Here is a 15,515-nt window from a genome sequence, read left to right on the forward strand (position 1 = left end):
ATGACCAAATACACTTATTCTCATACATGTCATGGGACAGCCCGGTACCAATCCGCTACAGGTTTGTCCTGCTGTCGGCGAGTTTTAGAGTGTGACATCTTGCAGTTTTGCGCTTGTTTCATCCACAGGGGTCTCACAAATCGCCATTAATGCCTAGCTCGTGGTGCAGAGCTAAAGGCTCAAGCAGCCATCTTTCTCCGTGGTTAGCCACGCCCCCTGTTTTTGCAATTTTTAATACATTTATAAATAGGTAACGCATTACATAAATACAGTGCAAATTGTTACCTAAACAATCGCTTTACATGAATACACCATATGCTAGTTTAGGTTTTACCAAGAACCTTGATGTTTTTAGTCACGAAGGTTAATTTGAAAATCAGGAAATGTGTTGACTTTGCAAAAATGTAGTTTTTCAGATTATTCACTGAGCTCCAAAAGTGTGTTTGAATTACCAAATTGCTAAATTCTGGAACCCCAAAACCTCATTTGCAATTTGGAGTCAAATTCTGAGATTGGCCTAAATTGTTAAAATTTACTTTATAATAATTCAATAAAAGTAAGCTAAAAAATGTTCTGAATTCCATGGAAAAAAACAACGCATATACTGGCTATTTTCTTATGGAATTTAGAGACTTAAACTTAAAAAAATTAAAACTAAATAGGGAACACTGGGAAATTAGTGGAATTAATACAATTCCCACTCCGCCATATTTATCAATGGGGGCATCTCGATATTATATCTATTCTTTCGCACCATGGGAGGAAGTTTAAGTTCAGGAAGACAGTCTTTTCAGCAAATATTCTATTAAGCAATGCTCCATCCTAACCACCCGCCCCCCCCCCTCCTCCACCAACAATTTAAAAAAAAATGAGAATTTCTTAAAAATACAAATTAAGTTTTGAAAGATTTCAATTTTGTGTGAAGTTGGCAACCCATGTTTTGTAGGCAGTTTGACAAGTATATTACTCAAAACTAAACATTTCTATTCATCTATTGACCAATATTAAAAAGGTAAAACAATCAGATTTACAAATATATTCACTGTAGTTTCAACTTACAGGCAGAGTTTTATTTCTGTGGACTCTACATTACTAAAAGCCCTATAGTCACAAACAGGATTTGTCTACACTGTTCATCACTGTGAGCTTTATGTTTGTGAAGCTATGTGATAAACTCATACACAGTGCACCTTACTGTTAGTTCTTCTACTTTCTCCCAGTAAATAGTACCTTATACTACTCTGCTCTTTCCATAGATAGAACTCATTCTCCTCCTCTCCTTACATAGAAAGTACACATTCTCCTTCTCTGCTTACATATAGTACCCCCAATTTTACTCCTCTCTTCACATATAGTATCCCCCATTTTACTTCTCTCTTCACATATAGTACCCCCAATTTTACTCCTCTCTTCACATATAGTATCCCTAATTTTACTCCTCTCTTCACATATAGTATCCCCCATTTTACTCCTCTCTTCACATATAATATTCCCCATTTTACTCCTCTCTTCACATATAGTATCCCCCATTTTACTCCTCTCTTCACATACAGTATCCCCCATTTTACTCCTCTCTTCACATATAGTATCCCCCATTTTACTCCTCTCTTCACATATAGTATCCCCCATTTTACTCCTCTCTTCACATATAGTATCCCCCATTTTACTTCTCTCTTCACATATAGTATCCCCCAATTTTACTCCTCTCTTCACATATAATATTCCCCATTTTACTCCTCTCTTCACATACAGTATCCCCCATTTTACTCCTCTCTTCACATATAGTATCCCCCATTTTACTTCTCTCTTCACATATAGTATCCCTAATTTTACTCCTCTCTTCACATATAGTATTCCCCATTTTACTCCTCTCTTCACATATAGTATCCCTAATTTTACTCCTCTCTTCACATATAGTACCCCCAATTTTACTCCTCTCTTCACATATAGTATCCCCCATTTTACTCCTCTCTTCACATATAGTATCCCCCATTTTACTTCTCTGCTTACATATAGTATCCCCCATTTTACTCCTCTCTTCACATATAGTATCCCCCATTTTACTCCTCTCTTCACATATAGTACTCCAACATTATCCTCCTTTCCCCTAAGGCTAGTACCCAATATTTCTTCTCTCCTCACATATTGTACCCAATATTTATTCTCTCTTCATATATAGTACCATCTGATGAAGCTTTCCTCTGTACCTTTTTGAGAACCTTTCTTAGTATGCATGCTGTCTGTAATACTTATCAGGCCCTTTGACTCATGGTGTAACTTCCCCTGGCAGCCTATGTGTTAAAGCACGTAGGTTCCAGAAGCAATGTCATTTGCCAGCCAGGAACACAAGTTTTGTGCATATGGGGGGCGTGGTTACGGCGCCGACTAAGATGGCCGCATAGAGGGTGAGCTCCGCTCCGTCCGACCCCAACAAAGCTCTGAAAAGCGACACACATGAGCCAAATGGGTCGCACTAAACGCCCGGAACAACCCCAGACCCCCAGGAATCCACAGCAGGGGCCCCTGGACGGGTTTCTGCTCCCGCAACAAGGCGCAAGCGGAGAGGGGGAAAGCCCCAAGATGGCGCCGACAACCCCCACGGGGACAGACAGCACAGCCCTCGCAAGAATCGAGGACAGGCTGAGGAGCCTAACGGACTCTATGGCCACTAAGGACGACCTGAAAGCCCTTACCTCCACTATACAAGAGACCTTTCGAGCTGAGATAGCGGGACTCCGAGCAGAGGTCTCATCCCATGCGGATCGCATTGCCCGCACGGAGGAGGCCGTTGAGGCCCTCACAACACATCAAATGTCCGCGGACACCGCAATAGCCCGTCAGGGTACAATGCTGCTCTCGATGAGACGACACCTTGAAGACCTGGATAACAGGGGCAGGAGGTGCAATATTCGCATTAGAGGAGTGCCTGAGACTGAAGGTACGGCAGAAAATGCTATCAATATCCTTACAGAACTTTTTCAGACCATCCTGCAGCCGACCTCACCAGAACATATCGAATTTGAGAGGGCACACAGGGCTGCTAGGCCCAGATCTGCAGAGGATGGACCGAGAGACCTCATATGCTGTCTCCACTCCTTTCCCGTTAAAGACGCCATTATGAGGAAGGCCAGGGAGAGACCGACATGGCCTTATAGAGGCACGCAAGTCACACTTTATAATGATCTATCCCCGATCACCCTAGAGGCCCGGCGGGCCCTCCGCCCTGTGACTACTGCATTGAGGGAACGTGACATCGCCTACAAATGGGGGTTCCCCTTCGCCCTCATGGCCAGGCATCGCAATGGATGGACTTCTATCCGATGGCCCGAAGATGTTCCTCGATTCATGGGAGACCTAGGCCTTCCCCCTCCTGCTGTACCTAACTGGATCCTGGGCCCGGCGGCCCCCCCGACGAGACCACCGAGACCGTCTCGAAGAAGAGAAGCCCGATCCCCTTCCACCCAGCCTTCCAGACGGCGTCCCAACCCGACTTCTCCGGAAGAGTAAGACCTGCTTCATTCTCCTTGGACCCTGGTTCTGTGCCGTATCCTGACACTGCTCCCGAACCCCTCGTACAGCTATTGACTCCAGCCTTCCAGCTAACCTGGCCCTCCTCGAGGCAGGTTCTGATCACAGGTACATTGGGCCACCCTTTTTCTTTTGGGGGGGGGGAGGGGATTTGGGATGCCCATGGGCTGGTGACCCAGACCCCGGGGCTCATTTCAACCTGACGGAGATCTGCCGGCACCGCTCCTTACGGGGGCTTTCCCGCTGTTCCATCCGAAGCGGAACCTCTTCCCTGGGACTGGGGCACGATGGTTTGGGAGGGGGGATCCCGGGGGGGACTGAGCCACAAAGCTACACCCCATGGAATATGGACTGCACCCTGAGAGGACCGGCTCCCATGCCACCACGTAGATATTTTTTCTCTTTTTTTTTCTCACCTTCTCTATGTTATATAGTCTTCACTTGCCTAAAATGTTATAGTTGCGGGGTATGGGGTGGGGGGTGTATGGGGGACATCGTGCATGATCTTAGTTCTATCTCTCACATCACCCGGTTACGAATGTGTTCCCATCACCGGGTGACGAAATGCTGATAGATGGGGATGGAACGGCTAACATATGTATACTGGTAACTGCTCTCGGGAGTGGGTGGTGGGGTGGTGGGCATGGGGGGAATGTTGTATGTATCCTGACATGACTCCCCCCCCCGCCCGGGTAACGCTTGTTGCTGGAGAGGGGTGGGGTGGCATGGTGGCGGAGTTGCGACATGGGCTATGCATAGTACCCTATGACCTCTGGCCCCCATACTGCCACATAGATATGATTTTTTGTTAATAACGTTCTCCATCTATTCACTCATATGTATTTGCAATATGCTTTCGGGTACGGGGTACGGGGTGGGGGACAGCACTGGGGTTGTTTTACACGTTCCCTGCAATGTTGTTTTCCCTGCATGGATGTTACAGGCTCACCGGTGAGGTTATAGTGTTATCGTGGCTTTCCCACCCACCCCCACTCCCGACCCACACACGATGCCAACCAAGCTGATACCCGGCACCCCCCCCCCCCTCACCCCCTCCCCCCCCTCCCCCCCCCCCCTCTTTATCGAAGAGCCACCTCGGGGGACCTATATTATTATGTTGATCCACGCCTAGGCTTATACCTTAGGTTTTGCTCCCCTACACATGCCGTTATTGCATTGCCTTACTACGACCATGAGACCGTGCAATGGCGGGACTGGCATCTGCTCAATTGTATGTTAAACCTGTCGGATAGACGGACCCATTATCATTATACCAGCTGGATAAAATGCTTGTGATTGCGTTACCCCCCCCCCCACCGTCCTGTGATATGGGACACATGACTACAATCGGTATAGGGGTTTCGAGAGGTCCACGGGGGCTGGGAATGGGCACGCTCACGTGCAGTCGGCCTCCTCACACTGGCCCTATGCCGCTAGGACGCATAGACGTCCCCATTTATTATGCTCAGACACACTTGACTCAATGCTTGCAGATAGGGGCCGGACGGGGCGGACGATCCCTTCACCTGTTAGACCTACCCTCTTGGGCGGAGCCTGATCCGCGCTTCCCACACCATACACTCGTGCTACGAGTTGAGCAGCTAGGCTGTGGTTCCCCCCCCTTCCTGGGCAGGTACCGGAACGAGGCACCACTAGCACTAGTTGCAGCACGAGATCTACTATCCATATCTCTATCTTTTACTAAAAGACCGCATTAGACACTAAAAACTCCCTTTTTCTACACTAGCCCTAAACGGGCGCCATCCTCCTGGGATCCGGAACCTGGTCTTGACTACTTGACCCTACCCCGTCTGTCTCCCACCCCTCCCTCCTTTGCCTTTTTCCCCTCTCTCCTCCCCCCCCCTCTCCCCTGGCTTGCGTCAGGGCGGCGAACTCAGTTGCCGCACCCCCCTGGGAACACGACTTAGCCCAGATACAGAGGTGTCTCCGGCTCTTAACCATATTATATAACGAAAATGGCCTACCGCGACTCACCTATTAGGATCCTCACACAAAACTGTAGAGGCCTTAACATACCCGAACGAAGGTCGCACCTTCTGAGGGAACTAAAGAAAAAACACATATCAGTTGCCATGATTCAGGAAACTCACTTCAAGTCGGGCGCGGCGCCCACACTCCAAAATAGACACTACCCACATAACTTCTTCTCCAACCACCCGACGGCCCACAAGGCAGGTACGGCTATCATCCTGGCTGCCGAACTCGAGTTCAAAGAACTTGAATGTGCTCAAGACTCCCAAGGACGATACCTTTTCATCAAAGGGATTGTTGCTGATAAAATATATACCTTTGCTAATATCTATGCCCCCAATCGGCGGCAAGCTCCCTTCCTACGAAACGCCCTACATCTACTGGAAGACTTCACGGATGGTATTCTAGTTGTGGGGGGGGACTTCAATGTACCCTTAGACCCATTCCTGGACTCCTCCTCGGGGCATAGCTGCGTCCCACAGACCAGCTTACGATCTATTCGCAGATCTCTGGAGGAGCTACGGTTGGCCGACTGTTGGAGGACACTCCACCCGCCGGACAAAGACTACACCTACTACTCGGTTCTCCACAACCGCTACTCGCGTATAGACTACCTTTTCATCGCACAAGAAGGTCTCACCCGCCTGCTTAGGTCCGAGATAGACCCCGCCACATGGTCGGATCACGGTTCGGTCTGGATAGAGTTGGAGTCCCCCCTGTTCCGCCCCTCATCATGGACATGGAGACTCAACGAGGCACTCCTACTAGACCCCACCGTGAAGGACCAGATAAAGCAGGACCTAGAACACTACTTCAGGGAGAACGATACACCTGACGCCTCTCCAATATCCGTATGGGAAGCCCACAAAAGTGTCATCAGGGGGGTACTTATACGCATCGCTTCGCATAAACGAAAAGCAAATATGATTGAAATGGCAGACCTATACCAGAAGATATCATCACTAGAAGGTCAACATAAACGCTCACAGCTACACAGCGTCTATGGGGAATTGATGGAACACAGGAGGAGACTTAAGGAGCTCATCACTAAAAAACACCTTCGTACCATACAACGTACAAAGGGATTTTATTATGCCCATGCCAATAAAGGGGGGAAATACCTAGCAAGGCTGTTAAAAGGCCCCATGCCTCGCACGCAAATACGGAAACTGCGTTTAGCTTCGAACGAACTGTCCTCTTTCCCGCAAAAAATAGCCGATGAATTCAGAACATTCTATCAAACCCTATATAACCTACGCCCACCCCAACAAGGAGTACAAGACGGAAACCACGCTAGGCGCATAACGGAATACTTGTCCACCACGATCACCAACATGATAAACCAAGACCCAGCGAACGCACTTGACGCCCCGCTCAGCGTGGATTAGTTAGCGGCAGCCCTCAAAACGTCCAAGCCAGGCAAAGCCCCGGGACCGGACGGCTTCTCGTCCGGATACTATAAAGGATTCTCTAACCTTTTGTTGCCCTGGCTGACGAAGGCGCTCAATGCGGTAGGCGAGGGTGGGAACCTGGGTGCGGAGTCCTTAGCAGCTACCATCACAGTTATGCTTAAACCAGGAAAGGACCCACTACTATGCGGCAACTACCGCCCCATCTCTCTTCTGAACGTTGATACCAAGCTGTTTACAAAGGTCATGGCGAGCAGATTGAACCACCTTCTGCCGGACCTAATCCATGTGGACCAGACGGGCTTCATCCCGGGACGAGAAGCGAGAGACAGTACCCTTCGCCTGTTCTCCATCCAGCAACACGCCAGAATGACCAAAACACGACTATTACTTCTTTCAACAGATGCGGAGAAAGCATTTGATAGGGTCGACTGGAAATACATGCTGGCAACATTACAACGGATGGGATGTGGGCAGAGATTCCTGACCTGGATATCGGCACTATACAGTAATCCACGCGCCACCGTGAGAGTCAACGGGTCCACGACCGCGGACTTCGCGATCAATAATGGCACGCGCCAGGGTTGCCCACTATCCCCCCTTCTGTTCGCAATGTCATTAGAACCGTTACTCCAGGCGATCCGCATGAACCCGGACATCCAAGGGTACACATGGCAGACAACAAACCACAAGGTAGCCGCATACGCGGATGACCTCTTGTTTTTCATACAAAATCCCAGGACAACTCTTCCTAATCTCCTCTCAGAATTCGACAAATTCGGCCGCATTTCAGGCTTCAAACTTAACCTCTCAAAATGCGAAGTCCTGAACATTACAACTCCTACAGAAGAATATATATCCCTGGGCCAGCAATTCCCCTTCACATGGTGCCATAGCCGAATGAAATACCTGGGAGTCTGGGTAACCACAGCCCCGGAGGACTCTTACCGATTCAACTTTGACCCCCTCCTCAAATCTGTTATAATGGACCTGAAAAGATGGTCTCATCCTCATCTAACATGGCACGGCAGGATAGCCGTGATCAAGATGAATATCTTGCCAAGGATCCTTTACCTCATGCAGACGATCCCGCTGGCTATCCCAAGCACCTTTTTCTCCTCCCTAAAAACGGCTATCATCAAGTTTGTGTGGCGCGGAGGACGTTCCAGGATCCGACATGATATCCTATGCCGTCCAAGGCCCCGTGGAGGGCTTGCACTTCCAGACATCAAGAAATACCATCAGGCTACGATTATGCAACGGATTCTGGACTGGCACCTTAGCCCAGTGGAAAAACAATGGGTCACATTAGACAGGGGACTAGCGGGGCCGTCACTTGAGGTGGAGGTTTGGGGGAACCCAAAGGGACGAACACCCAACGAGGAAGAAGGAAGCCCGATTCGACAGACGTTACTTGGTTGGAAGTCGCTGAGAAGTGCGAGCCACGTCTCACCCTCCCCTAGTCCCATGATCCCACTCACGCACAACACGGAGGTTGCTGGAGGTATACCATCGGGTGCATGGCCCATTTTGAGCGACAGGGAATATATCCCCATCTACCAGGTCCTTGACAGGGGCAAATTACGTGACTTCACCTCTCTCATGGGTACACACCCCGGGACACCTATCGCGGTACTTAGGTACCTGCAGTTGCAACACTACTACAACTCAATTCCACACAGGGATCGTTTACACCGTGATCTCACCTGGTTTGAGGGCCTTTGCGAGCGAGGCGAGCAACTAGAGCACGCAATCTCGACATTGTACCAACACCTGCTAATAGGAGACTCGACCCAGGCCACCACTTTTCAACGCCAATGGGAAACCCAACTCGGAAAGTCACTAACCCCAGCACAGTGGGACACGGCTTTACTCTGGCAACAGAAAAGCTCTATGAGCTCGTTTTATCAGGAGGTTAATTACAAACTGATTTCCTCCTGGTACAGAACCCCGACCGTACTCCACCGGATCTATCCATCGATCACCCCACTGTGCTGGAGATGCCAGACGGACCGCGGATCGCTTATGCATATCTGGTGGGACTGCAGGGACATCGTTCCATATTGGGCGATGATTAAAGACGCTGTTTCCGACATACTGGGAGACATCCCGGAATGGACCGCGGAACTAGCCCTACTCCACATATCGCCACTGTCTATCCGGACATACAAACGATCCATACTACGCCACCTACTTAACGCTGCTAAAGCAAATATCCCAGCACATTGGAAACAACGCGATCCACCTACTAAGAAAGAATGGATCCGAAGGGTCGAAGATATATATGAGGCGGAAGGCATGCAGGCCTCCCTGACAGGCCGTGAAACGAAACACCTAGAAATGTGGCTCCCATGGTTCACATACATCACTCGATATAGACAATCGGACACCACCCCCGCAACCTCTAGCGGAGCGGCACTGGCTGTGGGACCCACTTGACGCAACCAGACCCCCTCCTACTTACCCTCACCTTCCCCCCCCCCCTTTCTCAACTTTTTATCCCCACCTATCCCCTCCTCACCTTCTTTCCACCCCCACAAGATTCGGACAGGGGGACTGAGACCAGGAGGTCATAAACCAGATTTTAAGGGATATAACACTACACACACAACACACTACACCTTTAGGAAACGTATACTCTTAACTCTCACAGGGCTCGGACACACCCCCGTGCTCTGGGAACAGGAGCTATACTTAGCAACACGCATCACCCCGACTTAACCTGAGATGTAGAAAGGCTCAGGCCCACAGCACACAGCGCTAACCATATAGACATACACCACACTCAAAACTGAGCTTATCTGGATAAACAGACCACCACTTACTCATGCGCACCAAAGCGAGCTTGCTACACTATCAATGAGGACGACAGGTCAAAAGCATACTGGGACTCTCGCATATCACTGACCCTGACGGGAGGGTTGGGAAGGGAGACCGTAATCAGACCCACTTATAACATGGAGATGGTGGTGTGCACCATGGGTACGCCCAATTAGATTCTCGACTATGATTACCCCCACCCTCCAGGGACCGTCCTGAGAACCTTACGCTGTCCCGGGAGCCCACAGTAGAAAGGGATTGGCAGGTCACCTATTGATCTGATCCTTCGACTTCCCAATCTAACGCTTTCACCCTGTCCTGTACCTCTGGCACTGCCTACACCGCATATATTTATGTTAAGCTCCCAGATTACTATGTCTAATAACGATACGTAATAGCTAACGACATATCATTGTATTGTATGATACTTCCAGCTTACCCTGAAAATGTCATCCTGTATGTTACCTTTCTCCCGTGAACAATGTTATTGTACCATTCATCTCACACTTAAGTTATTCTTTCTTCATACGGAGCCCTGCGTGCCTCCTTGCTAACACTAATGCTGTGACCTCTGCATTTTGACTTACTGTTTATCTTATAGTTATTAGAAACCTGCGAGTTTCACCTGTTTAATCACACTGATTGCCTTATATGACATATGATTACTTAATAAAAAGATTTACAAAAAAAAAAAAAAAAAAAAAAGTTTTGTGCATATTTGTTTTCTATCATCAGCACACATAGCAGACTGGCAACAGCTGACAATAGCAGCATGCCTCCATTCCTCTACCACCATACCTCACCTCAGTCAATGCTACAGGATGTCCCTCGCCCTAGATTGAGGGGGAGAGACATCACTGGAGGAGAACTGAGAGGGATAGAGAATGTGGCCTTGGGTCTGGATCAGGGGCAGGATTCTGCTTTATTTCTTTATTTTTTTTATTTTTTTTGGGCAGACCATGTTAGCAATGGTTACAGGAGCTTTGTGTTGATTAATGTCAATTCCATGCATATTTAATTGCACAGCCACTCATTCATTGGCTGAGAGCATTCAGCTGATACTCTCAGCCAACGAATGACCATCAGGATTGACATCCAGCTTGTGCAACACTGCAGAAAACGGATATGGTTAAGCCACCCCTTATTCCAGGCAGAACCTAAGTGAGAGGGCAAGCAATTACAAAACATTTTGGCTCACTGCCAGGGAACAGTGTCAGAGTACCGTTAGCATCATAACCGTTACAGCGGGATATAGTGATTATAAAACTGGGAGTGACCCTTTAAATATTTCATAATCCAGTTCAGACACGGTATAGCCATGGCTAGTATTGCAAATCAAGAAGATACATAGAATCAGTGTTTCAATTCTCCTCTTCTCTGTATGTGTTCATTATGCTAACTGCAGGCGCAAAGGACAATGACTGATAGGGAGCTAAGATGGAGGTGCACCATTGCAGGATAAATATGTGTTGAGTTATAAATAGAAATGATTATTTACATCATTACATGTCACAAATTCATATTTGTTCATTACAGAGATAAGTTGTATGGTGGGCACCCAGAAACTTTAGTTTTTATAAAAAAATAAGATTTATTTATAAATGATTATAAATGGCTAGCTCAATATTGCTTAAATGTAAACTTTAACATTACTAGTAATGGTTACAAAGGGTATACAGTTATAGAGCGAATTTTCATGTTTTTATTTTCTACCATATCTTGACCAACCAAAATGAACACAAATGTGCAGGCAATACTTAAAGGGACACTCCAGGCACCCAGACCACTGGAGTGGTCTGGGTGCCAACTCCCACTACTCTTAACCTTGCAAGTGTAATTATTGCAGTTTTTAGGTCTCCTCGGCCGGTGGGCGGGATCAGTCTCGCCCACAGGCCGACGCAATGAAGAGGAGGAGCGGTGCGGAGGAGGAGACAGAGGCAAGGCACATCGCCGCTGCCTCAGGTAAGTGACTGAAGGGGTTTTCACCCCTTCAGTAACCGGAGATTGGGGGGTGGGAGGGAGAGGGACCCTCCAGTGCCAGGAAAATGGATTGTTTTCCTGGCACTGGAGATTCCCTTTAAAGGGGGCACTGGGACATTTTATTTTTTACTCTATTCTGGTTTGTCCTTGCTTTGTTTTCTTATTTTTCCCAAACTCTGTACTCCTTGATTATTGGATGTTATTCAAATACTCTGATATGTCCAGTCCTTAACCATGGCTTCCCATGACTATTCTATTCCTTTAAAAGACTGGTAATACAGCATACTTATTTTATTTGTTGTACTGTGGGTTGTGAGTTTGTGGTTCCAAAATATTGTGACATACCCTTGCAGACACCTTTTAGTGATGGGGGAATATTTTCTGCATTTAACAAGTAAAGGGTTGAAAAACCAAAATAACTGCTCTAGGAGACTCCTGGCACAATTGATGTGCTGTTTAATTTGTTGTTTGTATATTTGGAAATGCATTGGGTCATATAGCACATAGAGTGTCCATTTAAAGATGAATTATGGCTTTATAATCAGTTCATTGAGTATATACCTGTTGCCAAGTAACAATATATATTGTAACACACCACCTCTTTTCCAGGTAGGATTTTGTCACAGATCTTGTAACCACAGCCTTCTAGGGTAATGAAAGTCCAGGACACATCCAGCTCAGTTTTTCAGATTTATTCGGTGAAATATATATACACAGGTGTTTCAAAAATGAAAAATAAACAAAACAAAATGCCTTGCTCTTGCTTGAGCACTTACTATACACAGCAAATCCCTATCTGGAATTGGGTGGCTTTCCCACTTGCCAATTTACAAAAAGTATAACTGCAAGACACCATTCCTCTGGCTTTCCCTCCTCACCCTGCAGCATGCTGATCCCTTCTTTTTAAAAGCCTGCTAGCTAATTGATCATATACAGGTGAGGTGCAATTAGACATAAGTGAAACTACTAAGCAAAATAAAAGTTCTCGTCCGACTGTTACTTAGCACCTGGTGCTATTGGAGCACTGGCCCACCCTGCTCTCCAAGTGCTCCGCCCCAGGGACCCATTCCGTGGTTTGCAGAGTACCAGTAATGTATCTTGCAAACCTAACATCTTTCCCTGGGACATTTAACTCTCAAACCTCAGGCTGCTGTTCAGTAAATCAGGCCTAATGTATATGCCATCAACTACCAAACCACATTTTCTCTCACAATATATATATATATATTTGTGTGTAAAGGTCCTTGTAATGTTATGCATGGTTGAATCTGGATCTGAGGTCCCTGTACTCAGTGTTTTGTTGAAATTACCATGTAAGTGCAAGCTTTGTGTGTTCCAGTCAGTGTTATTGTTTCTGAGTATTCAGCGTCAGAATGGGTATCATGGTCTTGTGTAATATTTTAGTCAAATTCAATAAAAAAAGAAAAAAAGAAGAGGATAATGACTTACAATGTGAAGACTTCAAGGACTGTATTAACGGTTCCTTCTTTTATTACCAGGAAATAACAGCGAGAAGTACTTAAATGAAGTAGCGGAGTATTCCACATAAGTAAATATCAGATGAAGCTCCTGCAACAAGCATCAAATAAAACAGATTTTTATGACTAAAACGGTGACTAATCGCAACAACAAAGCCAGCAAACGAGAGGTGTCAGAGGCCTACTCGCATGGCGGACGCAGGAGGGATGGCCGCTCTCCCGCCGCCACAATTTGCTGTCTCAGTGCACATGGGCCATTGTCCCCCCCCCCTCTAGACCGGCGGGGGTTATCCCGGTCTACCCACCCACAGAGTACACTTATCCTCGAGACACTCCGGGGCGCAAAACCTACCGACAAAAACCACGAGGCCCAGCCAAGATGGCCGGCGGCAATGCAGCCCACTTAGAGCAACAGACGGCTAGCGATTGGGAAGCAGCCTTTCTGGCGGAAATTTGACGCCGTATGCCAACGATTTTGGGAGCGTCTAGAAGAAAGGAACAAACCTGCTCCTACATCAGTCATAACGGCATCTCAACCACCGGCACCCTCACACATCCAGCCGGGTCACTCGGACGCACCCTCCACATCGCAGGTACCGGCAAACGCTGGGACTGCGGAACGGTGGAGACCCAACATACCACCGGGTCACTCACAGACATGGCTCATGCAGGTACATGCAAGCAGGAAGCACAGAGGACAATGCAGAAGTAACTAAGGGGCAAAAGCCTCCCGAAGCCGACGAGCAGGGCCCTTGCAGCAGCTTCACGAGCACGCCCAGAAGTGTCTCGCAGATCTGCCACAACCCAACAAAGATACCCACTTAGAAAAAGAGCAAGGCACAGACGGCGAGAAGGGGGCTTAAAGAAACATCCAAACCCTAGCACTGCCGGACCCGACACTAAAGGTCAGATCCCAGACAGCCACAGCTCGCCACACCGTCAGGAGATATTACATCGGACCAAGCCTGAACCATGCGAGGACCAGAACCTGCCGCAGCCCAGCAAGAGGGCACAAAGGGACACCATACCTGGCCAAAGAATGGACTATCTGTTCCAGCATGTTAGTGGCATCGGGTGAAGGTTTGCAGCAGCGAGGACCCTGATAACTGCAGCTGAGCTCAGTTTGCATTCATTACTTTCATTTTAATTTATTGATCTGTTTCTCCCTATTGATGTGCTTTTCCCCATTTCTGCCTCAATACTGCAGTTTTCCAGTATATGCCTTGCAAGTCTGTAATCAGTACACTGATTATTCGTTTTGTTGTTGCATCACTCATTATTTGTTATTGGTATTTATTTAATTTCATCCGCAGTGAACTCAAAAGCATACTGTATCACACTATAATGTCCTACTCTTACTTTCTTATTAGATCAACCTGTCACGGCACACATAACTCTGTCCCCAAACAGGATATCTCACTATGTCTTAGCTGCCTGTCAGGTTCATCCTGATGCTTAACAAAGACCGAGACCTCAAGCTGGTGTAACTATGGCATAGGCATCAGGGTTGGTGTATTGATGTTGCATTAACTCCCGGTGCACCAGAGTGCGCGGGGTCTGAGCCTGTCGTCCTTTCATTTTGCATACCTCCATTAACCCACAGTTGACTGGCTCTGGGCTACAAGACGGCACTGCTTTATCACTATCATTATCTGCACTGTCCCTGCCTCACCTGAATGCCCAGTGGCAGCTTACCATTTGTATTTAACCACATGTCACACACACGTCGTCTAGCTGAACCGCCCACACTGTTTAGGCCTGCAACCAACCTATATCACGCTTCTTACTTTTGTGCCACTTAACTCCCTTGATGAACCGCCCTGTTACACACATGGCACAGGGCAACTGGCATACCAACCATAGCGACGCTTATACAACTACTCGGCCTAGGGGTATCACCATACTCGTAGGCTCACATTATGCTTAATCTTTAAACGCTCCTGATACTACTCAAAATGTCTATTTTGCCTCTCGTAGCTGCCAGCCTGGACGAAACTAATGTCATAGACAGTTCTACCTAACCTGACTTCTCTTGTTTTAAAAAAAAAAAAAAAAAAATGTGCTGTTAATGTTTGCCATGTTATTGATGATCTTGTTTACTCCATCGGCTTATATTTGCTGTCGTGGCAACATAAGCGTGTTTGTTATTCTAAGCACAAATAAAATAAAGAATAAAAAAAAAAAAAAAAAGTAAATATCAGATAATCCAAAGAACTTTGATACCTTCTTTTTCAGGCAAAGAAATCAAGTAGAAATAAATTAATGAAAGTAGGTAGTTTATCCTTAAAGGCTATAATTAAGGGGAATC

The sequence above is a fragment of the Pelobates fuscus genome, chromosome 13 (genome assembly GCF_036172605.1).
Source record: "Pelobates fuscus isolate aPelFus1 chromosome 13, aPelFus1.pri, whole genome shotgun sequence".
Taxonomy (NCBI): Eukaryota; Metazoa; Chordata; class Amphibia; order Anura; family Pelobatidae; genus Pelobates; species Pelobates fuscus.